The sequence below is a fragment of the Theropithecus gelada genome, chromosome 1, assembly GCF_003255815.1.
Source record: "Theropithecus gelada isolate Dixy chromosome 1, Tgel_1.0, whole genome shotgun sequence".
Taxonomy (NCBI): Eukaryota; Metazoa; Chordata; class Mammalia; order Primates; family Cercopithecidae; genus Theropithecus; species Theropithecus gelada.
The window spans coordinates 20,995,827-21,022,205 of NC_037668.1; the positions used below are offsets into that span (position 1 = coordinate 20,995,827).

The 26,379-nt window shown below is 45.3% G+C and overlaps 1 protein-coding gene and 1 pseudogene across 2 annotated transcripts in view; one reads left to right on the forward strand and one right to left on the reverse strand.

Annotated features, from left to right (window-relative positions):
• The window catches only part of ASH1L (ASH1 like histone lysine methyltransferase), a 235,321-nt gene extending 215,449 nt beyond the window's left edge, over positions 1-19,872 (reverse strand). For both annotated transcript variants that reach the window (XM_025381044.1, XM_025381043.1), the window contains exon 1: positions 19,500-19,872. The gene's annotated coding sequence lies outside the window, so the exon portion shown is untranslated. The remainder of the gene's footprint in view (positions 1-19,499) is intronic.
• Positions 19,652-20,594, forward strand: LOC112621741 (annotated as a pseudogene).
• Positions 20,595-26,379: the final 5,785 nt, after the last annotated feature.

Here is a 26,379-nt window from a genome sequence, read left to right on the forward strand (position 1 = left end):
TGAGATCTGGCCACTGCACTCCAGCCTGGGTGACAGAGCGAGACTCCGTCTCAAAAAAAAAAAAAAAGCAAGCATGATCTCATATTTGGAAAGAGTAGTAAAAAACCTATATACAGAAAAAATTATGAATGATTACATACCAAATTGATAGTGCTAGTCTTTTAAGGGAGAAAGGTTTGGAAAGAAAAAAATTATATATATACATATATATTTCTATTACAGAATTTGCATTAGTTTTACAATAAAACAAAAATCCATTAAAAACTAATTTTTTAGCCAGGCGCGGTGGCTCAAGCCTGTAATCCCAGCACTTTGGTAGGCCGAGACGGGCGGATCACAAGGTCAGGAGATCGAGACCATCCTGGTTAACATGGTGAAACCCCATCTCTACTAAAAAATACAAAAAAAACTAGCCGGGCGAGGTGGCGGGCGCCTGTAGTCCCAGCTACTCGGGAGGCTGAGGCAGGAGAATGGCGGGAACCCAGGAGGCGGAGCTTGCAGTGAGCTGAGATCCGGCCACTGCACTCCAGCCTGGGTGACAGAGCCAGACTCCGTCTCAAAAAAAAAAAAAAAAAAAAAACTTATTTTTTAAAAAAGATCTGAGGCCAGGTGCAGTAGCTCACGCCTGTAACCCCAGCACTTTGGGAGGCCGAGGCAGGTGGATTACTTAAGGTCAGGAGTTTGAGACTACCCTGGCCAACATGGTGAAACCCCATCTCCATTAAAAATATAAAAAATAGGCTGGATGCAGTGGCTCATGACTGTAATCCCAGCATTTTGGGAGGCCAAGGCAGGCAGATCACTGGATGTCAGGAGTTCGAGACCAGCCTGGCCAATGTGGTGAAATCCCATCTCTACTAAAAATACAAAAAACTAGCCAGGCGTGGTGGCATGTGCCTGTAATTCCAGCTACTCAGGAGCTGAGGCAGGAGAATCGCTTGAGCCTGGGAGACGGAGGCTGCAGTGAGCTGAGATGCCACCACTGCACTGCAGCTTGGGCGATAAAACGAGATTCCATGACCAAAAAAAAAAAAATTAGCCAAGTGTGGTGGGGCGCATCTGTGGTCCCAGATACTTGGTAGGCTGAGGAAGGAGAATCGCTTGAACTCAAGAGGCAGAGGTTGCAGTGAGCCAGTATCACGCCACTGCACTGCAGCCTGGGCAACAAAGCAAGACTCTGTTTCAAACAAAAAAAAAAGAAATTATTGCATTACCATAATCGTAAAGGGGAAAGGGAGGTGAACAGGTGACACTGAGTAAAGATTTGCTTACATCATCATCTAACCACTAGCATTCCTTATATGAGTTTATTTCCTTTTTTTTTTTGAGACGGAGTCTCGCTCTGCCGCCCAGGCTGGAGTGCAGTGGCCAGATCTCAGCTCACTGCAAGCTCCGCCTCCCAGGTTCATGCCATTCTCCTGCCTCAGCCTCCCGAGTAGCTGGGACTACAGGCGCCCGCCACCTCGCCCGGCTAGTTTTTTGTATTTTTAGTAGAGACGGGGTTTCACTGTGTTAGCCAGGATGGTCTCGATCTCCTGACCTCGTGATCCGCCCGTCTCGGCCTTCCAAAGTGCTGGGATTACAGGCGTGAGCCACCGCGCCCGGCTAGTTCCATTTTTAAGAGCACTCTGGGCTGCGCACGGTGGCTCACACCTGTAATACCAGCACTTTGGGAGGCTGAGGCAGGGGGATCACAACATCAAGAGATCTATACCAAACTGGCCAACATGGTGAAACCCGTCTCTACTAAAAATACAAAAATTAGCTGGGCATGGTGGCACACACCTGTAGTCCCAGCTACTCAGGAGGCTGAGGCAGGAGAATCACTTGAACTCAGAAGGCAGAGGTTGCAGTGAGCCTCTGCAAAAAAACAAACAAACAAAAACAAACAAAAAACCCTCTGGTAAAGAACAGGTAAACAATCTGTCATTCCACAATTTTCATAATTAAGACACTTATGTAACAAAGAACACTGGCCTACAATCCAAAGTGCCAGTGAACCCCTTACGTTCACATTTTATGTGCATATATACACTTTCTAGGAAAGACTACAAAGGTTTCATCACATTCTTTTTTTTTTTTTTTTTTTGATACAGAGTCTCGCTCTGTCACCAGGCTAGAGTGTAGTGGCGTGGTATCAGCTCATTGCAACCTCTGCCTCCCGAGTTCAAGCAATTCTCCTGCCTCAGCCTCCCAAGTAGCTGGGACTACAGGCGTGTGCTACCATGCCCAGCTAATTTTTGTATGTTCAGGAGAGACAGGGTTTTATCATGTTGGCCAGGATGGTTTAGATCTCTTGACCTCATGATCCGCCCGCCTCGGCCTCCCAAAGTGCTGGGATTATGTTTCATCATATTCTTAATGAGGCCCATGACTACTTACCACCACTACCATTAAAAAAAAAAAAAAGTTAAAATTCTCTGAAGACACATGCACATGTGTTTCTGTTTACTGCAGCACTATTTACAATAGCGAAGACATGGAACCAACTCCACACACCCATCAATGATAGACTGGATAAAGAAAATAAGGCACATATACACCATAGAATACTATGTAGCCATAAAAAGGAATGAGATCGGCTGGGTGCAGTACACTTTGGGAGGCTGAGATGGGCGGATCACCTGAGGTCAGGAGTTCGAGACCAGCCTGGCCAACATGTAGAAACCCTATCTCGACTAAAAACACAAAATTAGCCAGGCATGGTAGCACATGACCGTAATCCCAGCTACTCGGGAAGCTGAGGCAGGAGAATCGCTTGAACCCAAGAAGCAGAGGATGCGCTGAGCTGAGATCATGACGTTGCACCCCAGCCTGGGCAACAAGAGTGAAAGTCTCACAAAAAAAAAAAAAGGCCAGGCGCAGTGGCTCATGCCTGTAATCCTAGCACTTTCGGAGGCTGAGGCAGGTGGATCACAAGGTCAGGATATCGAGACCATCCTGGCTAACACAGTGAAACCCAGCCTCTACTAAAAATACAAAACAATTAGCCAGGCGTGGTGGCAGGTGCCTGTAGTCCCAGCCAGTCAGGAGGCTGAGGCAGGAGAATGGCAAACCTGGAAGGTGGAGCTTGCAATGAGCCGAGATAGCACCACTGCACTCCAGCCTGGGTGACAGAGCGAGACTCCGTCTCAAAACAAACAAACAAACAAAAAGGAATGAGATCATGTCCTTTGCAGGGACATGGATGAAGCTGGCAGCAAACTAACACAGGAGCAGAAAACCAAACACCGCATGTTCTCACTCGTAAGTGGGAGTTGAACAATGAGAACACATGAACACAGGGAGGGGAACATACCAGGGCCAGTCAGGGGTTTGGGGGGCAAGGGGAGGGAAAACATTAGGACAAGTAACTAAAGCATGTGGAGCTTAAAACCTAGATGATGAGCCAGGTGCAGTGGCTCACGCCTGTAATTCCAGCACTCTGGGAGGCCAAGGTGGGTGGATCACATGAGGTCAGGAGTTCAATACCAGACTGACCAACACGGTGAAACCCTGTCTCTACTAAAAATACAAAAATTAGCTGGGCGTGTTGGTGCATGCCTGTACTCCTAGCTTACTCGGGAGGCTGAGGCAGGAGAATCGCTTGAACCCGCGAGGTGGGGGTTGCAGTGAGCCAAGAATGCACCACTGTACTCCAGCCTAGGTGACAGAGCCAGACTCCGTATCAAAAAAAAAAAAAGGAGAGAGATAAAAAACAGACATTCGTTCACCAACCATTTCACATTTGTCTCTACATCTTGACTAGTTAGTACTTGTAAGAGTTTCTTAGCCAAGAAGGTATTAGTCCTAAAATTATCAAAAGATTCTCTTTTTTTTTTTTTTGAGACGGAGTCTCACTCTGTGGCCCAGGCTGGAGTGCAGTGGCCAGATCTCGGCTCACTGCAAGCTCCGCCTCCTGGGTTCATGCCATTCTCCTGCCTCAGCCTCCCGAGCAGCTGGGACTAACAGGCGCCCGCCACCTCGCCCAGCTAGTTTTTTGTATTTTTTAGTAGAGACGGGGTTTCACTGGGTTAGCCAGGATGGTCTCGATCTCCTGACCTCGTGATCAGCCCGTCTCAGCCTCCCAAAGTGCTGGGATTACAGGCTTGAGCCACCGCGCCCGGCCTCAAAAGATTCTCTTTTAGTCCTGGTATTCTAGATACATTTCTCCCGGTATCAAAAATATTTATCCAGCAACTCAGTCGAAGAACTTCATCTTTTCTCTATCTACACTCACTCTCTGGGTAATTTCATCAAGTTCTTTGGCTCTAAATAGCATCACTACACTACACTGCTCAGTTCCTAAGTTTATATTTGCCCTGACCTCAAGACTTGTACACCTAACTGCCTATTCAATATTTTAACTTTAAACAGTAGAAATCTCAAAGCCTGTACGGTCAGCCCTTTGTATCCGTGAGTTTCACATCCAAGGATTCAACCAACCACGGATCAAAAATATTCCAAGGGCAGGGGTGGGAGAAAAGGATAATTGTGTCTGCACTGAACGTATATACTTTTTTATGTCATTAGTCTCTAAGCAACACAGTATATTTATATAGCATTTACATTGTATTAGGTATTACAATTAATCTAGAGATGATTTAGAGTATACAAACAGGGAGGTCGAGATGAACCAGGGCAATAAAGCATGACTCTATCTCTACAAAAACCAAAAACATTAGCCAAATATGGTGTCGTGAGCCTGTAATCCCACCAACGCGGGAAGCTGTGTTAGGAAAATAGCTTTACCTGAGGAGTTTGAGGTTGCAGTGAGCTATGACCATGCTACTGCACTCTAGCCTGGATGACACAGAGACCCTGTCTCAAGAAAAAAAAAACTTTCTGGCCAGACGTAGTGGCTCACGCCTGTAATCCCAACACTTTGGGAGTAGAAGGCAAGTGGATCACCTGAGGTCAGGAGTTCAAGATCAGCCTGGGCAACATAGTGAAACCCCATCTCTACTAAAAATACAAAAATTAGCCAGACGTGGTGGCACACACCTGCAATCCCTGCTACTTGGGAGGCTGAGGTACGAGAATCACTTGAACCCAGAAAGCGAAGGTTGCAGTGAGCCCAGACCACGCCATTGCAACTCCAGCCTGGGTGACAGAACAAGACTCAGTCTCAAAAAAAAAAAAAAAATTTTTTTTGTAAGTATACAAGAGGATACACATAGGTTATATCCCTTTATATAAGGGACTGGTGCATCCACAGATTTTGGTATCCTCAGGGGAACCAATCTCTCACAGATACCAAGGGATGACTGTATATCCAAACCAAATTCCTAATTTCTGTACTCCTTACAATTTGCTTTTCCCACAGTGTGCCTCATCAAACAAAAAAGCATCCAACTGCTCAGGCCATCACTGAAGTCATCCTTGACTCCTCTTTTACTCTGATCCCACATCCAAGCCATCAGCAAGTTATTATCTCCACTACCTTCAAAATACACCTCAAATCCACCTACCAATACACTCAACACCACAATCAGCTGTTGTCTCAACTATCATGATAGCCTCTTTTTTTTTTTGAGACAGAGTCTCGCTCTTGCCCAGGCTGGAGTGCTGTGGCGCAATCTCGGCTCACTGCAATCTCCACCTCCTGAGTTCAAGCAATTCTCCTGCCTCAGCCTCCTGAGTAGCTGGGATTACAGGCGTGTGCCACCACGTCCAGCTAATTTTTGTTTTTTACACCATGTTGGTCTGGCTGGTCTCAAAACTCCTGACCCTGTGATCCACCCACCTCGGCCTCCCGAAGTGCTGGGATTAGAGGTGTGAGACACCATGCCCAGCCCATGATAGCCTTTTAACTGGTCAACCTGGTTGCATCATTTGTCTTTCAAAGTGTATATATTAGATCAAGATATTTCCCTGCTTCCAATCAAACTTAAAATACAAAACTAGATACCTATCAAGTCTTTAAGTCCCTATGTTATTTGGTCCCTGGCTACCTCTTCTATCTCCTATCATTATTCCCCTCTTTATTTACTGTTTTAGCCCTTTTCTATTCCTTGAACACACCAACGGGTACTCCTGTCTCAGGACTTCTGCTCATGACCCAGATGGTTGCATTGGGTCCTTCATATAATTCAGGTATCTCCTCAAATATTAGTGCCTCAGAGGACTTCCCTAACTACCCAACATCCCTTACCTTGTTTGTACTTCCTTTACCATATCTATCATCAAAATGCTATGACATATTTCCCATTTATTTAATCTATTGTCTCTTACTCAAAAGGAAGCACTATGAAAGCAACAACTTTTATCTGTTTCATTCACTGTTGTATACTCTGGGTTTAACACAGTACTTGACATAAAGATCCAGATGAGATCTCATCTTGTTGCCCAGGCGAGAGTGCAGTGGTGCAATCACGGCTGACTGCAACCTCGACCTTCTGGGCTCAAGAGATCCTACTGCCTCAGCCTCCCAAGTAGCTGGGACTACAGGTATGTATCGCAATGCCTGGCTAATTTTTTAAGTTTTTCTGTAGAGACATGGTCTCACTACGTTGCCCAGGTGGTCTAGAACTCCTGGGCTCAAGCAATCCCCCCCCACCTCGGCCTCCCAAAGTCCTGGGATTATAAGGGAGAGACACCATGCCGAGTCTTTATTTATTTGACTCTTTTTTTGTTTTTCAATTTTTTCCTGCAACATTTTATTTGATTCTTAACAGAAGATTTAATCCACTGATATCTCAAAGGACTAACTATCCAACGGAATGCCTGGATAAAACATAGGCACGCAGTATCTTTTCCTCAGGGGGAAGAAATTTTTGTCACAGAACTGATTTGCTTTAGCAGAAAAATAATCATACACCAGAAATTTCTTCAGGAATCTTGAATCTGTCTTAAGAATCTTGCAGCCGGCCGGGCGCGGTGGCTCACGCCTGTAATCCCAGCACTTTGGGAGGCCGAGGCAGGTGGATCATGAGGTCAGGAGATCGAAACCATCCTGGCTAACACTGTGAAACCCCGTCTCTACTAAAAATAAAAAAAATTAGCCGAGCGTGGTGGCGGGCACCGTAGTCCCAGTTACTCGGGAGGCTGAGGCAGGAGAATGGCGTGAACTTGGGAGGCGGAGCTTGCAGTGAGCCGAGACAGCGCCACTGCACTCCAGCCTGGGCGACAGAGCAACACTCTGTCTCAAAAAAACAAAACAAAACAAACAAACAAACAAAAATCTTGCAGCCAGGAGTAGTGGCTCACGCCTGTAATCCCAGCACTTTGGGAGGCTGAGACAGGTGGATCACAAGGTCAGGAGTTTGAGACCAGCCTGGCCAACATGGTGAAACCCCATCTCTACTAAAGATTAAAAAGGCCGGGCGCGGTGGCTCACGCCTGTAATCCCAGCACTTTGGGAGGCCGAGGCGGGCGGATCACGAGGTCAGGAGATCGAGACCATCCTGGCTAACACAGTGAAACCCTGTCTCTACCAAAAATACAAAAAACTAGCCAGGCGAGGTGGCGGGCGCCAGTAGTCCCAGCTACTCGGGAGGCTGAGGCAGGAGAATGGTGGGAACCCAGGAGGCAGAGCTTGCAGTGAGCTGAGATCGCGCCACTGTACTCCAGCCTGGGCGACAGAGCCAGACTCCGTCTCAAAAAAAAAAAAAAAAAAAAGTTAGCCAAGCGTGGTGGCGGGCGCCTGTAATCCCAGTGACTTGGGAGGCTGAAGAAGGAGAATCATTTGAACCCGGGAGGCAGAAGTTGCAGTGAGCCGAGATCACGCCATTGCACTCCAGCCTGGGCGAAAGGGTGAGACTCCATCTCAAAACAAAAAAAAAGAAAAAGAGAAAGAATCTTGCTTGAACAACATGTAATATACTGGTTAACAGTGTATCAGTACTAAAAGATCTTATATATTGAAAAATGAAAATGCCCAAATTATTAAGTCCTAAGATAGCAAAGCAGGGATCTTGTTTTGTCCATCACTGTATCCCAGTCCCTAGAATAGTGCCTGGCACATAGTAAGTACTAAATAAATATATGGAGGCTGGGCACAGTGGCTCATGCCTGTAATCTTTGGGAGGCCGAAGCAGGAGGATTACCTGAGGTCAGGAGTTCAAGACCAGCCTGGCCAACATGGTGAAACCCCGTCTACTAAAAATACAGAAATTTGCCCAGCGTGGTGGCACACACCTGTAATCCCAGCTACTCGGGAGGCTTAGGCAGGAGAATTGTTTGAGCCCAGGAGAAGGAGGTTGCAGTGAGCCGAGATCGCGAAACTGCACTCCAGCCTGGCCGACAAGAGCGAGACTCTGTCTCAAAAAAAAAAAAAAAGAAAAGAAAAGAAAAAGAAGTATTGATAGAAACTACAACAGGGTGGCAGCATGCGCCGGTGGTCCCAGCTACTCAGGAGGCTGAAATGGGAGAATGGCGTGAACCCAGAAGGCAGAGCTTGCAGTGAGCCGAGATCACGCCACTGCACTCCAGCATGGACAACAGAACAAGACCCTGACTCAAAAAAAAAAAGCCAAAAGCCAAACACAAAAACCTAGGCTGAAATGAAGTGGGAAAATACAAAATCAGAATTCACATGTGAGAAAAGAAAGATAAATAGTACGCTAAAAATTGAAAATGGAAAAAATATGTATACAAATAAGGACATCGCTTATATACACTACAAAAGTGTATTTTACATATTCTTACCTATGGGGGAGGTAATTTGCTTTGCTATATTCTTTTTTGGAAATGAAGAAAAGAAATAACTAAAATAATAAGATATGCTTTATTTGCTTGCTGCATGGCACACACTGTGCTAAGCACATTATACATATTATCTCGTAGAATCCTCCAACTCTATGCTATAAATATTATCATTACAATATCACCATATTTTACAGTCAAGGAGACCAAAGACTGTAAGTATTTTGCTCAAGATTACAGTCAATAAGTTAGCAAAACTCAGATCTGAGCCTAATCAATCTGATTTCAGAGTCCATGATCTTAATCACTATTTGGGATTTTCAACAAATTGAGGGGAAATATACCAATATAGAGGCTGAGAGATTCATTCATTATTAAGACAACTAATTATACATTTTTAGATCTGGCCAGATACTTATTATAATCAAGGCCTGATTAACTAGAATGCTGAGTGGGTTACATTCTAGTAAAAATTTTCTGAGAAACTAAAATATAACCAAATATTTTATTGATGTTAATCTTTGGTCTAAGAAAAGTATGTGAACATATTTCCATCTTCATTTGATAGAAGATCTCTAATTACAAAGACCAACCTTATATAGCACTGAAGACACAGGAAATCATAAGAGAACGGGTTGAAAATTTACCAATCCAAATTACAGTGCACTCATCCTGCTGTGTCATGTTTTCATATGTTTGTAGATGATCTCCCTCTACCTAGAATGCCCTCTCTAAGTCTGAATGTCTCACACTTATCCTTTAAAACCTGGCTCTTCCCACTTGTAGGAAATCACCCTAACCTTCCCTTTCTCACCACAGATTTAATAACTTCTCCACCTTGGACAAAAATATTACATAGTATGCATCGTAGTATGTTTGTTAACATAGGCATATGTATTACATAGTTTTACTGTAGTATGTTTGTTAATATGTTCCTCCTATTAGAATTTTTTTTTTCTTTTGATAGGAAATCTCGCTCTATCACCCAGGCAGGAGTGCAGTGGCAAGATCTCGGCTCACTGCAACCTCTACCACCCAGGTTCAAGCAATTCTACTGCCACAGCCTCCTGAGTAGCTGGGACTACAGGCATGTGCCACCACGCCTGGCTAATTTTTATATTTTTAGTAGAGATGGCGTTTCATCATGTTGGCCAAGCTGGTCTCGAATTCCTGACCTTGTGATCTGCCCACCTCAGCCTCCCCAAGTGTGAGCCACTGCACCCAGCCCGAGTTTTTTGGGTTTTTTTCTTTTTTTTTTTTTTTAAGACGGAGTCTCACTTTGTTACCCAGGATGGAATGCAATGGCGTGATCTTGGCTCACTGCAAAACGTCTCCCAGGTTCATGCCATTCTCCCGCCTCAGCCTCCCAACTAGCTGGGACTACAGGTGCCCACCACCGCGCCCAGATAATTTTTTTGTAGTTTTTAGTAGAGATGGGGTTTCACCATGTTAGCCAGGATGGTCTCGATCTCCTGACCTTGTGATCCGCCCACCCTGGCCTCCCAAAGTGCTGGGATTACAGGCGTGAGCCACCACATCCGGCCAATTTTTTTTTCTTTAGAGACAGGGTCTCACTGTCACACAGGCTGGAGTACAGTGGTGCGATTACAGTTTACTGCAGCCTTAATCTCCCAGGCTCAAGTGGTTCTCTCACCTCAGCCTCCCAAGTAGCTGGGACCACACTTGGCAAAATTTTTTTTTTTTAATTTACGTATTTATTTTTTGTTTTGGAGACGGAATTTCACTCTTGTTGCCCAGGCTGGAGTGCAATGGCACAATCTCGGCTCACTGAAACCTCTGCCTCTTGAGTTCAAGCGATTCTCCTGCCTCAGCCTTCCGAGCAGCTGGGATTAAAGGCATGTGCCCCCATGCCCAGCTAACTCTGTATTTTTAGTAGAGACGGGATTTCTCCATGTTGGTCAGGCTGGTCTCAAACACCCAACCTCAGGTGATCCACCTGTCTCAGTCTCCCAAAGCGCTGGGATTACAGGTGTGAGCCACCAAGCCCAGCCTGAACTTTTTATTTTTTTAGTAACCAGGTCTCCCTATGTTGCCTAGGCTGGTCTTAAACTCCTGGGCTCAAGCAATCCTTCTGCCTTGGCCTCCCACAGAGCTAGGATTACATCTGAGATTTAAAAAAAAAAAAAAAAAAAAAAAAAAAACAAACCTGTATGTCTTTTCCCTACATCTAAGCACAGAAATGGGTATAGTGGAAGCACTGGAAAAATGTTAGTCAGTGGAAGGAGGAATGAATGAATACAAAACAAATGAATGGCTTGTTAAAGTAAATTAAACTCAGCCAGGGGCAGTGGCTCACACCTATAATGGCAGCACTTTGGGAGGCTGAGGCGGGCGGATCACCTGAAGGTCAAGAGTTAGAGATCAGCCTGGCCAACATGGTGAAATCCCATCTCTACTAAAAACACAAAAATTAGGCAGGCGGAGTGGCATGCACCGGTAGTCCCAGCTACTCAGGAGGCTGTGAAACAGGAGAATCACTTGAACCCAGGAGGCAGAGGTTGTAGTGAGCTGAGATCATGCCACTACACTTCAGCTTTGGGGACAGAGTGAGACACTGTCTCAAAAAAAAAAAAAAAAAAAAAGGAATTAGAGTCTGACCTACAGTTATTTGACTTTCTTCCTCTTAAACACACAGGCCGGTGCCGTGGCTCACGCCTCTAATGCCAGCAGCAGTTTGGGAGGCCGATGCGGGCGGATCACTTGAGGTCAAGAGTTCAAGATCAGCCTAGTCAACATGGTGAAACCCCCGTCTCTACTAAAAATACAAAAGTTCGTTGGGCACGGTGGCTTCCACCTGTAGTCCCAGCTACTCAGGAGGCTGAGGCAGGAGAATCACTTGAACCCAGGAGGCAGAGGTTGCAGTGAGCCGAGATAGTGCCACTGCACTCCAGGTCTGGGTGACAGAGCGAGACTCTATCCCAAAAAAAAAAAAAAAAAAAAAAAAAAAAAAACTTAAACAAATAAAATTAACTTAAATCTCTAACTCATTGTGGTTTAAAAAATGACTGCTTTTTCCTTTGATCTTTTTCATCTAAACTTTAACTTCCAAACATGTGCTGTCATTTAGTTAGATGAAATCTCTACTTATGTGATATATGTATCCTCCAGTCTTTGAAGACCTTTATACTGTAATAATGTTTACCCAGTAATCATTAAACATGATTGATTCATGACCCCCACCCCCAAAATTTTCTCAAATGACAGCATTATCAGTGTCTTCTTTCAAAGACAATTTTTTAAATTCTCTCCACTCAACTCTCCTAAATTTTTATCAGCAAATATTTAAACTCTGGAGTTTTTAATTTCAGAGTGCTGAATTTAAGAAACTTTGAGGAATGTGTCCTCCACTTTTAAAAAAATGTTATTTATACCAAGAAACCATGATATAGCTACCTTATAATCTAATACACTGTCTTCCTACAGTCTTAGGGCAAATAAAACTGAATGAGAAGAGTCAGATATGTTATCAAGTGTGGAAAAGAGATTGAACAAAATGTATAATCAGAAGATTAAGTCAAAGATTCATGACTTATTTACTGTGGGACTATAAGATATAACAAAAATGATGAAACTTTCACTACTGATGAAACTCACATGCATCTGAGTTATAACTATCAATCTTTTGCGGCAGGAAAGAATATATTTCTAAATTCTACTGTATTAGCAACCACTTAAAATCGTTACAGTCTCATTCATCTTCATAACTTAATTGTAAATGTACTTCCTTTTTCTACAATGTTTGTACTCACCGTGATAACCACACTGTGACATGGTTCACATTTCAGTATGCAACATATGCAATGGTATGGACTTTCATATGTCCACAGAGAATGCCTACAATTAGAATTTCAAAGTTTAAAACAACGTGCATTTCATTCTCTTCAATAGCAAGTTGATTTTATCCCAATTTCAGCTACTGTTTAACATCACCAGGGCCATTTGATTTCTCTGTGATGACTGGATCCCACTGGAAAACCTAGGGACTAAGGCCAGGCACGATGGCTCATGCCTGTAATCCCAGCACTTTGGGAGGCCAAGGCGAGCAGGTCACCAGGTAAGGAGTTCGAGACCACCCTGGCCAACACAGTGAAATCCCGACTCTACTAAAAATACAAAAACTAGCCGGGCGTGGTTGCGCACGCCTGTAGAAGAGAGACTGAAGCAGAAGAATCACTTGAACCCAGGAGGTGGAGGTTGCAGTGAGCCAAGATCGTACCACTGTACTTCAGCCTGGGCAACAGAGCGAGACTCTGTCTCAAAAAAAAAAAAAAAAAAGAAAAGAAAAAAATGAAAATCTAGGAACTAAAAACTAGAAAACATTTTTTAGCATCTTGTTGCTATGACTAAAAAATTGTTAAGAAACCCTTTATTTCTCTCTTGTACATTTGAAAAAAGCTGATAAGCTATTCTGAATAACATAGGAACTGTTCTAAATGTTCAATGCAAACATCGAAAGCAATGATGTGAACTATTTACCTCATTTCTTCTTAACTGGCAAAGGGAATTCCCTATTGATAAGTAATACGAATTAGAAGTAGATGGTGTGAGTAGTTTAGTTCCAACTATGATCAGATACTTTAAAAGTGAATATAAACCTAACTACGAAGAAGTAATTCCTCACTTAACAATGAAAAGAATGTAAACACTTAAGTATTTATGGATGAAATTACATAATAACTGGAAGATTTGCTTTAAAATAAGCAAGAAGGGAAGCAGGGACAGGGCTGGTAGATGTGGAAACAATGTGGTAACTGTGTTGATAACTGTTGAAGCTGGATGTTGAGTACATGAAGGCTCACTATGCTATTCTCTTTATTTATATATATGTTTGCAATTTGCCACATTAAAGAAATAAAAAGCTGACCGGCCACAAAATGTGGCTCACATTTCTCAGCACTTTTGGAGGCCAAGGTGGGAGGACCACGTGAGCCCAAGAGTTCAAGACCATCCTGGGCAATATAGTAAGACTCCACCTGTACATAAAATTTAAAAATTAACCAGATGTGGTGGCACACACCTGTGGTCCCAAACACTGGAGTGGCTAAAGCAGGAGGATCATCTGAGCCTGGGAATTCCAGTATAGTCTGGGCAACACAGCCAGACCCCAGCTCTAAAAAATTAGAAACATATATATATACACATATATATACATATATATATACACATACATATATATACATATATATATATATATATTTTTTTTTTTTTAAAAGACAGAGTCTCACTCTGTCGCCCAGACTGGAGTGCAGTGGCGCGATCTCAGCTCACTGCAACCTCTGCTTCCCAGGTTCAACTGATTCTTCTGCCTCAGCCTCCCGAGTAGCTGGGACTACAGGCACAAGTCACCCATGCCTAATTTTTTATATTTTTAGTAGAGACGCGGTTTCACCATGTTAGCCAGGATGGTCTCGAACTCCTGACCTCATGATCCGCCCACCTCGGCCTTCCAAAGTGCTGGGATTACAGGTGTGAGCCATGCGCCCGGCCAAAATATTTTTAAATGAACAAAATTGCCCAGGTGTGGTGGCTCATGCCTGTAATTCCAGCAATTTGGGAGTTTGAAGAGGGAGGACTGCTGAAGTTCGAGACCAGTGGGGGCAACACAGTGAGACTCCATCTCTACAAAAAAATTAAAAATTAGCCAGGCGTAGTGGCATGTGCCTATAATCCCAGTTACTTGGGACAACGGAAGGACTGCCTGAGCCTAAGAGGTAGAGCACACCGTAAGTTATGCTCGTACCACGGGGACTCTAGCTCGGGTGACACAGTAAGACCCTGTTTCAAAAAAAAATCTTTTTTAGTTAGATGGAAAAAAGTATACAACCTTGGCATCAACTTGTGTCTGAGGGCAAATGACTAAAGACTATGAAAAGCAAATATAATACTACAATGAAAATTTCATAGATTTCCAAACATGAAAACTTAGATATTAGTGAAGAAAATACAACTCTGAAATAGCAATAAGATTATTGGTTAAATTTCTGTCATCACTAGAAGTCTTTTTTTTTTTTTTTTTTTTTTGAGACAGAGTCTCGCTCTGTCACCCAGGTTGGAGTGCAGTGGAACAATCTTCGCTCACTGCAAGCTCTGCCTCCCGGGTTCACATCATTCTCCTGCCTCAGCCTCCTGAGAAGCTGGGACTACAGGCACCCACCACCACGCTCGGCTAATTTTTTTTTTTTTTTTTGCATTTTCAGTAGAGACGAGGTTTGTGTTAGCCAAGATGGTCTCAATCTCCTGACCTCGTGATCCACCCACCTCAGCCTCCCAAAGTGCTGGGATTATAGGCCACCACGCTCGGCCTAGAAGTCATTATTTTAAAATTAATTTTGATAAATATCACATTCTGCCAATTACAGGCCTGTTGAGGCAGGCACTAAAAAAGCGATTTGTAAAACATGAAAGACTGTTATCAACTATGATGACAAGTAATAAGAAAATCTAGCCTCTTCGTATGAAAAAATATAAATGACAAAACACTACTAAAACTAATTTTAAGGAAAATGATAACAGAAACTAGCAGCAACAAAACAAAAATGAACTAGCTGCATTTCCACCTCTTGTGGCACCCAGGTTTAAAATACTACATGCTGCTAAAAAGTCTGGCCTAAGCAGATCTCACAACAGATTATAGTGATGCTCTATACCACCTTTAAAAGACTCAGATCAATACACATAACTTAAATAGCAATACAAAGTTATTTTAAATGGAGACCACCACCACCACAATCTCACACACAGTAAGACTTCTCCACTGTGTGCTTCCACATTATCTTGGGCAGAAATGAAGGTGGCCAGTTCAATATTAATAAAGCATGGAGGAAGACTCAGAATAAAGGCTTAAGTGGAATTGCTAATACTGTAAAGACACAGTACCTAGCAAGTTGTTAAGAAGTGATGTGCCAGGCGCGGTGGTTCACACCTGTAATCCCAAGCACTTTGGGAGGCCGAGGTGGGTGGATTACCAGAGGTCAGGAGTTTGAGACCAGCCTGACCAACATGGCAAAACCCCATCTCTACTAAAAATACAAAAAAAAAAAAATAGCCGGGCATGGTGGCACACGCCTATAATCCCAGCTATTGGGGAGGCTGAGGCAGGAGAATCACTTGAACCCAGGAGGCGGAGGTTACAGCGAGCTGAGATCACGCTGTTGCACTCTAGCCTGGGAGACAAGAGCGAAACTCTGTCTCAAAAAATAAAAATAAAAAAAGTGATGTGCTGTATTCTATTTCAGAATACAACTCAAGAGTAGAACATGAAAATCCTTTTCCTTTTTTTAAAGAGACAGTGTTTCGCACTATTGCCCAGGCTGGAGTGCAGTAGCACCACCATGGCTCATAGCAGCTTCCAACTCCTGGGTCAAGTAATTCCATCTCAGCCTCCAGAGTACCTAGGACTACAGGCATTCATGCTAATTTTTTAACTTTCTGTAGAAATGGGGTATTCCTGTGTTGCCCAGGCTGGTATCAAATGCCTGGGCACAAGTGATCCTCCTGGCTCAGCCTCCCAAAGCACTGGGATTATAGGGATGAGCCACTATGCCAGGCCCCAGGCCCCCTTTTTCTTTTTTTCTTTTTTCTTTTTTTTTTTTGAGACAGAGTCACTCTGTCGACTCACTGCAACCTCCACCTCAGGGATTCAAGAGATCCTCCTGCCTCGGCATCCCAACTAGCTGGGACTACCGGCACATGCCATCACACCTGGCTAATTTTTGTACTTTTAGTAGAGACAGGGTTTTGCCATGTTAGCCAGGCTGGTCTCGAACTCCTGACCTCAGGTGATCCATCCTCTTCAGCATCCCAAAGTATTACAGGTGAAAGCCACCATGCCCAGAGACATAAAAACTTTTTTACATAAACGTACTGTAGAAATACATCCAAAAACAAGGTAAGGAATATAAATGATGTTTGCCTTCTTTTTAAACCAATAGTTCCTTTATACAAAAACACCAGATGAGGCCGGGCGCAGTGGCTCATCCCTTTAATCCCTGAACTTTTGGAGGCCGAGGCGGGTGATTCACCTGAGGTCAGGAGTTCCAGACCAGCCTGACCAACATGGAGAAACCCCATCTCTACTTAAAATACAAAATTAGCAGGGCGTGGTGGCACATGCCTGTAATCCCAGCTACTCAGGAGGCTGAGGCAAGAGAGTCACTTGAACCTAGGAGGCAGAGGTTGCAGTGAGCTGAGAGAGCACCATTGCACTCCAGCATATCAACAAGAACAAAACTCCATCTCAAAAAAACAAAACACCAGATGATACAAAACGTATTTTTTTAAAGTACAAAGTTGTATACAGAGTGTAAACACTTAATGCTTATTCAAAGAGTAAGTAGTGGCAAAAATTCTTTGCAATTGGGTAACAAAATTTCAACTTCTAGGAATGTTTCCCTCTTCTATGTCGTTTTGAGACCCGTCACCATCAAACACTTCACAGACTCAACTGAATTAGCATCTCTTCAAGCACAGAGACCACATATTATTCATTTCTGTATCTCCTGCATAGGGCTAACTCAGTGTTTGTTATAACTAAGCTAAACTCCAAGACAGGAGCTTCAAATCACCTCAGGCCCAATCCAAAACTGAAAAAAGACAAACCCACTTCTCAGAGTTTAGGAACAAAAATATACTGACAAAGAACAAAGCCATAGATACTTTGTGCTACATTAGCTTCCCTTATCACCAAATTCAGAGTTGGTTACTAACACTGCAGAAATACATTTGTGACGATAAAAAGAATACATAAAAAACATGGATCCTAAAGTTATCCTGTCAACATGTTCAACTACTATCACAGACTCCTTCACCTTAAACGCATACTAACATCCACACACCCCAACAAAGAAAATGAAAGGTTTTCAAATGAGACCTAAATATAAATTGGCTCTATTTCATTACACTTTAAGTTCCTAAAATCCTATGTATAAATCATGTGATTGTGCTTATGCTCATCTTCTAACTTGAGGGCCCAGTGTCTTTCATCAGATTCTTAGAAGGATAAATGACCCCCAAAAACTTTTAAGAACCACTAATCTAGCCTATCAAGAAACATCCCATTTTCCAGAATACAGTTAAGTTGGCTTAGTTCATGCACTCTTCCCTCATATTCACAGAGGGGATTCTTACTATATGAAATCAATCTTTCAAAGGATTCCTTCAGCCCAGCCAAGAAGTTCCAACATCCACAGGTACATATATTAACAATCACCAGAACGCAAAACCAGTTCTCTGATTTTAATTCCACACTGCTTCACTCAACTTAATATCTACCACTGTCAAAACAACTCCCCTCAGGTTGTACCCAGGCTATTTACAGAGATATCTTGATTATCCTCACCCCAAGGCATGGACGATTTATTGAACAGGCAGTCAACAAATACTTGTTGAATGAATGAAAAAGGATCCTTCCCCCCAAAGATTTCAAGTTAAGCTGTCAGCACCCATGCAGCTGCTCTGGTAGAGGTTAAGCTGTGAAAGCCTTCTCTCCCTCACACATACAACCTCAAGTGTCAGAAATGCTCTGCTTCCCCCATAAACAAAATAATATAGCCATGGATATGCATTTCATACAGGTCAGACCGGGCAAGGACATCTACTTTCCACATACATATCTGACACAATCGGTCTCCTCCAAATACAATCCAACCAGTCATATGTGCTCCTATCTTTCCAACATACTCAGATTTGCCGACAAAGACTTCCTGAGGCACCATGGTATGCTGAATATACTGCTGCAGTAGTAGTGAAAATATGGGAGTTACAGTCTCAACTTTGTCACCAATTTAATATGCGGCCTTGGAGAAGTTCTCTCCTTATGCCTAAATTAACTGTTTTGTAAAATGGAAGAAAGCATCCTACCATTTTCACAGAGATTTAGTATCACAAAGAAATTGAAAGCACTTTCTTATTGTATTTGTAAACTATTACTATAAACCCGCGACAACAAATAAGGTCACCCATTCTTTACAGCTTCGTAGCAATGATTCTGTTAAAGATATTTTGGGCCTTCACATTTATACAACTCACTCTAACCAAAGGCACAAACTATTAAGACCACAACTGGCTATGCTAAGTTTCTCCCCTCCATGACCTCACAGACACATGCTGTATAGAACACTACCATTGCCACTCTTTCCCAACAAGTAACTAGGGGCTCCCAATCCCTAAAATACACACACATATCAACCTGCAAGGAACCTCCCAACATTTATTCAAGAACTAAGCTAACTTATAAGGGGAACTCCATTACACTTACACAAATAAAGGCAAACTCTTCCGGAAACACTTTCCATCCTCGCATACACACACCAACACAGCCGCTACACATCAACAGACCATCTGTCTTCTAGACCAAAAACACCTCTTTCCATGTACAAACTAATCAGTGACATTTATTAAACTTATAACACTGAGATCATCCTGCCGTTCCTACATACCGTTCAACGCGGCAGGGACACCACAGACCTTGTCACACAGGTAAACTCCCCTCTCAGGATCGTGTCCCCGACCACTCTTATCCCTTAATTAAACACACACAAACTGGACTATGGTGGAGGCTCCGATCATGCCTACAAACACAAACTAACCTGTCAGGGGCACAGACGACTCCGCCTCCACTCGCTTACTTTCCAGCCCCCTCCGGGAGTCCGCCTGTCAGGGACACCCCTTCACCCCGCCTGGAGGGACTTCCCGGTAGGCTCAGGATCCCCCTCCCTGCTCTCCCCTCCCCCATCTTCACCACTGCTCTCCCAGAGGTCCAGGTCCGGGAGATGACAGTGGCTCCCAGGAAGCCCAGGATTCAATCGCTGAGAGAGTGCTTAGGCCCGAAGGCCTGCCCAAATCGTTCTACTCACCGTGTCGGAGGCCGAGGCCGAGGCCGAGAGCGACGAGAGTGCAGGGAAGTGGGGAAGAGGGGGTGGCCGCCAGGCTCCTCCGCTTCCCTGGGTCCACGGCGGATCCCTCCCGCTTGTCAGGAGGCGGCCAGCGGGTAAGCTGACTGGCGGAAATGCGAGAGAGGAGAAGGGAAAGGTGGAGGCTAAAGGGGGCAAACTGAGGGGAGGCGGGTCCCGCAACCGAGACTGGGATCGTCTCCCCTCCGCAAAGCGAACCCAAAATGGCGGCGGGAGCGGCGGCGGCGGCGGCAGCAGAGTGGCGGCGGTGGCGGCGGCTGCTCCTCCAGAGGGAGGGAGCGAAGGGCGCCTAGCGCCCCCCCAACCTCCCACTCCTCCCTCCTCGCGTTCTTCCCCACCGTCCCCCGCTCCGCCCGACTCCGGCCGCGTAGCGCGCACGCCCGCCCGCAAGCGTACGAGTGTCTACGGGCTAGTCGCTGGCTGCTCCCACCAACCACCACCTTCGGCCGCCCAGCGCGCCAGCCAGCCCGTACGCGCTCACCCACGGGAACCTCCTCGCCCAGTCCCCCACTCCCCCTCAGGCCCTGTCAAGCCGGCTCCGGCGCAGGCCCTCACGCGTACCTTAAGCGGCGCGAGCCCAAGCCTCCTCCTCCTCCACCTCCTCCACCTCCTCTTCTCTCCTCCCCCCTTCCCCGCCCCCACGGCCACCAACCGCCGCCACGGCCGCCGCCGCCGCCGCCGCCGCCGCCGCCGCCGCCAGCCCCCCCAACCCTCCACCCCTCGCGCGTGCGCCTCCCACAATCCCCCCCGCGGGACTGTTCCATTCCTGTCGGCTGCAAGGGCAGGAGAGGAAGGGACGGGCAGAGCGGGTCGGGGCTTGACGTTTGACTGGAATTGCCAGAGTGGCGGCCCGAGCCCCACGACAACCTACCTCCCTAGGCTCGTTGCCGCGGCGCTGCGGCTCGCCTCCCCCTGCTCCTCCTCCTGCTCTAGACCGCGGAGAGCGGATCGAAGGCTGCCTAGCGCCCCTCTGCCGGCCGGTGGTTGGAGGCCGCGGCGGCTGCGCGTTGAGTCGTTTCCTGCCGGATGACCTGAGCCTACTTCGCAGTCGCAGGACGAGTGCTTTGGAGCCGGTCCCAGGCGGTGTGTGCCGGTCGCCTAGCCAGGAGAACTGGTCCTCGACTCACGGTGAGGGAATGGACCGACACGGGGGTTGTACCGCTGAGGAAAAGGAGCGGGACTCCGGACCTCCAGGAGGTAGGGAGTGAGGCCAGCAGGACCGGCGCACCTCCGGGGGGATTCCTTCCGGACGCTGGGTTGCCAACCTGAGACCCGAGGAAGATCGGCATGATGGTCTGCTTTTTGTTATTGTTAACCTGCCTCGGATTTCTCGAAGTTCACACCACTGTCCATATGCGATGATGTTTGTTTGTCCTTGACGCACTTAACTCATGGATGGCACTTCTTCAGCCTCGTTAGGCAGGCTGATGATAGAGGATGAAGAAACCATGTGTTTCTCATTCAGTTCTGGACTCAGTCTCCATTTTCTTCCTTCAGCAAGTTATTTTTCTTAGTTCCTTATCAAAAAGTGTACATAAAAATTAGGCAACTCCAAACATGCCTCCAGGGTTGATGTGTGAAATAATAAGATAATATATTAAAATGGAATTAGGTCCTAGGCATAGGGCAAGTGCAGAATATTGCCGTGTTGTCATTTACAGTTGTTGATATCGATAAGGTTTGTGGGTGTAATTGGTAGTGTTCTGTCCCTCCAAGTCGTTAATAAAACAAAGCAAACATAGACCTGTTAGGTTTCTGTGGCTACTGAATATTTGCTTCTCAAAACACTTGACTGATATTTGGTAATTGAATGCAGCAGAAATACAGACGATTAAAGTCCACAAATAATTCCAAAGTTTACTTGATCTAGTAGTTTTTACCTTTACCCAAAGGGTCAAGCAGAATAAATTACCGGAAGGATCTACTTGGATTTCCCTTTCTTTCACATTTGTGGACTCCTGGGGATACAGGAAATAATTCAAAAATGACTGTTCAAAAGCCCATGCAAGGCCAGGCGCGGTGGCTAACGCTTGTAATCCCAGCGCTTTGGGAGGCCGGGGTGGGCGGATGACCTGAGGTCAGGAATTCGAGACCAGCCTGGCCAACATGGCGAAATCCCGTCTCTACTAAAAATACAAAAATTAGCCAGGCATGGTGGCAGGCGCCTGTAATCCCAGCTACTCAGGAGGCTGAGGCAGGAGAATCGCTTGAACCCGGGAAGCGGAGGTTGCAGTAAGCCGAGATTGTGCCATTGCCCTCCAGCCTAAGCAACACGAGTGAAACTCCCTCTGAGGAAAAAAAAAAAGCCTTTGCAACCTCCAAAATTCAAGTAGACAGTCCCAAATTTCCCCTTTAGGATATGTGGATTAAGTGTTGTTTACTTGTTTTGTTTATTTAAGGTAAAGAGGAAAGCAGCCTTAATTACCTCATTGCATGTTTTCTTAACCAAGTCCCACACTTTCATGGAGCCCACTTGTTTACCAATCTTTTGTTAGTTGCATACGTGCAAGTGTATTATGCTACCAACAACTTTTTTTATTTGAGAGCAGGGACTATGTCTACTACTTAATTTACATAAAGCATCACAGGCTAGTGCAAAGCAAGTCACAGAAATATTCAAATGAGGCTGGGCATGGTGGCTCACGCCTGTAATCCCAGCACTTTGGGAGGCCAAAGTGGGTGAATCACGAGGTCACAAGTTCAAGACCAGCCTAGCCAACATAGTGAAACCCTGTCTACTAAAATTACAAAAAATTAGCCGGGTGTGGTGGCGGGCACCTGTAATCCCAGCTACTCGGGAGGCTGAGGCAGGAGAATCGCTTGAACCCGGGAGGCGGAGGTTGCAGTGAGTGGAGATTGCACCACTGCATTCTATCCTGGGCAACAATGCGAGACTGTCTTAAAAAGAAAAAAAAAAATCCAAAAAAAATTAGGTGGGCATGGTGGAGCACCTGTAGTCCCAACTACTTGGTAGGCTGAGGCAGTAGAGTCGCTTGAACCTAGGAGGGAGAGGTTGCAGTGAGTCAAGATCATGTCTTTGCAGTCCAGCCTGGGCGACAAGAGCGAAACTCCCTCTCAAAAAAAAAAGAAAAGAAAAGAAATATTGAAATGAATGTTAGATACTTAAAATACCAAAAGAGAAAGGCAATTAGCATTTGTGGACTACCATGCCAGGGGAATGCGTATTCCTGTTTAATCCTTACTATAAACAACACTTTGAGATAAATAATCTTACCCTCATTTTACAGAAGAGAAGCCTGAGGCCCAGAGAAGTCCAGTAACAATCTTCAGTTTGCCTGTCTCTTAAAAGCATTACTTTTTTCACTACACCACATTTTCTTCAAAGTAAAATTTCTCATCAGCAGCATAATTGCTGTGCTTCAAAGAAAAAAAAAAATGCCTTTAATGGAATTTTACTACACCAGTGTATAGGGAGAGTTACTTACATATGGTCTCTGTGTTAAAGTAACTTTCAGTAACTATAATGATCAATGAATTATCAACTACATATAAGCAAATGAGATAGGATTCTGTTTTTTCATATATGCCCCAGAGCCAACTAGAGACTAAAATATATTAAGTGCTCAATGAAATGACCTCACTGAATGAGCAAACCCTGAATTATTTGAACCAATGAAGTTAGAATAATGGTTTCCCCAAGGATATCCACTTCTTAATCCCTGAAACCTATAAATATGATATGTTACATGACAAGGGCAAAATCAGGATGCAGAGGGAATTAAGGTTGCTAATCAGCTGACATTAAACTAAGTAGATTATCCAGGAATGAGCGCTCTGCAATGGCCCTCTTCAATTTTACTTCTGTAGCTGCCCATGCTTGTGCTCATTTTCAGACAGTAGCTGAAAAGCATGTAAGCTGCTAGCATCATAGAAATCCGTCGAAGCTCCCTTTCTTCAAATTGGATACTGTCGTAATACCTGTAGTAACCTCTTTGAATGCTCCAACAGTGCCTTCTTGTGTGAGATCACGCATTAATATTTAGTTTGGCAGTTCTGCTAGTTTGACATCCAGGAGTTTCTTCTCCCTCACTGGTACAGCCAACTCCATCTTGGGGTCCTGGTCTGATATAAACTTTTAAAATGAGGTTTCAGGCTGGGCGCAGTGGCTCATGCCTATAATCCCAACACTTTGGGCAATTAAGGCAGGAGGATTACTTGAGGCCAGGAGTTCAAGACCAGCCTGGTCAACATAGCAAGACCCCATCTCTACAAAAACTAAGAAAAATTAGCCAGGCCATGGTGGCATGTCCAGGAGTTTGAGGCTACCATGAGCCATGATCACACACCACTGCACTCCAGCCTGGGCGAGCGAGCGAAACCCTGTCTCTAAAATGTAAAACAAAATAAAGTTAATTTTTTTTTTTTAAACTCTTGAGACAGAGTTTTGCTCTTGTTACCCAGGCTGGAGTGCAGTGGTGTGGCTCACCGCAACCTCTGCCTCCCGGGTTCAAGCAATTCTCCCGCCTCAGCCTCCTGAGTAGTTGGGACTACAGGCGTGTGTCACCATGCCCATCTAATTTGGCTAATTTTTGTATTTTTAATAGAGATAGGGTTTCGCTACATTGGCCAGGCTGGTCTCGAACTGCTGGCCTTAGGTGATCCACCTGCTTCAGCCTCCCAAATTCCTGGGGTTATAGACACGAGCCACCGTGCCTGACCAAGAGTCTTTAAAAATATTGACTAGGTGTGGTGGCTCATGCCTCTAACCCCACACTTTGGTAGGCCAAGGCAGGTGGATCACCTGAGGCCAGGAGTTTGAGACCAGCCTGGCCAACATGATGAAACCCCGTGTCAACTAAAAATACAAAAAAATTAGCTGGACATGGTGGCGGGCGCATGTAATCCCACCTTACTTTGGAAGGCTGAGGCAGGAGCATCACTTGAACGCAGGCGTTGGAGGTTGCAGTGAGCCGAGATTGCGCCATTGTACTCCAGCCTGGGCAATAAGAACGAAACCCTGTCTAAAAAAATAAAATAAAATAAAATTATTTATCTTTTATTTTACTTTATTATTACTATTATTTGAGATGGAGTCTCACTATTGCCCAGGCTGGAGTGTAGTGCCACGATCTGGGCTCACTGTAACCTCCGTCTCTTGGGTACAAGCGATTCTCCTGCCTCATCCTCCCAAGTAGCTGGGATTACAGGTGCCTGCCACCACGCCTGGCTAATCTTTGTATTTTTAGTAGAGATGGAGTCTCACTGTGTTGGCCAGGCTGGTCTTGAACTCCTGACATCCTCAAATGATCCACCCGCCTTGGCCTCCCAAAATGCTGGGATAACAGGCATGCGCTACTGCTCTTGGCCTTTTTTTTTTTTTTTTTTTTTTTTGTGGGGAAGTCTCACTCTGTTACCCAGGCTAGAATGCAGTGGCGCAATCTTGGCTCACTGCAACCTGCACCTCCTGGGTTCAAGTGATTCTCCTCCTGCCTCAGCCTCCTGAGTAGCTGAGATTCCAGGCACCCACCACCATGCCTAGCTAAGTTTTGTGTTTTAGTAGAGCCGGGGTTTCAGCATGTTGGTCAGGCTGGTGTTGAACTCCTGACCTCAAATGTTCCACCCGCCTTGGCCTCCCAAGGGTATTTTGTTTATTTATATTTTTTTATTTACTTATTTATTTATTTTGAGACAGAGTCTCGCTCTGTTGCCCGGGCTGCAATGCAGTGGCGCATTCTCGGCTCACTGCAAGCTCTGCCTCCCGGGTTCAAGCCATTCTCCTGCCTCAGCCTTCCGAGTAGCTGGGACTACAGGTGCCTGCCATCACGTTTGGCTAATTTTTTGTATTTTTAGTGAAGACGGGATTTCACTGTGTTAGCCAGGATGGTCTCCATCTCCTGACCTCATGATTTGCCTGTCTCTGCCTCCCAAAGGCTGGGATTACAGGCGTGAGCCACCGTGCCCGGCCTTTTTTTTTTCTTTTTTTTTTTTTGAGACAGATTCTCACACTGTCACCCAGGCTGGAGTGCAACGGCGCAATCTCGGCTCACTGCAACCTCCCCCTCCTGGGTTCAGGCAATTCTACTGCCTCAGCCTCCCGAGTAGCTGGGATTACAGGTGCCCGCCACCATGCCTGACTAATTTTTTTTATTTTTAGTAGAGTGAGGATTTCACTATGTTGGCCAGGCTGGTCTTGAACTCCTGACCTTATGATCCACCCGCCTTGGTCTCCCAAAGTGCTGGGATTACAGGCGTGATCCACTGCGCCTGGCCAGTTTTTTTGTTTTTGAGACTGAGTCTCGCGCTGTGTCACCCAGGCTGGAGTGCAGTGGCGCGATCTCGGCTCACTGCAAGCTCCGCCTCCCAAGTTCACGCCATTCTCCTGCCTCAGCCTCCCAGTAGCTGGGACTACAGGCGCCCGCCACCACGCCCGGCTAGTTTTTTGTATTTTTAGTAGAGACGGGGTTTCACCATGTTAGCCAGGATGGTCTCGATCTCCTGACCTCGTGATCCACCCGTCTCGGCCTCCCAAAGTGCTGGGATTACAGGCTTGAGCCACCGCGCCCGGCCAACCTGGCCAGTTTTTTGTTGTTTGTTTTTTGTTTTTTACGAAAATGGGAACAGAAATTTTTTGGATTTGAGATTCTGTTGGATTTTGGAATATTTGTGTTATACCTGCTGTTTGAACATCTCAAATTTGAAAATCTGAAACCTTGGCCGGGCGCGGTGGCTCAAGCCTGTAATCCCAGCACTTTGGGAGGCCGAGACGGGCGGATCACGAGGTCAGGAGATCGAGACCATCCTGGCTAACCCCGTGAAACCCCGTCTCTACTAAAAAATACAAAAAACTAGCCGGGCGAGGTGG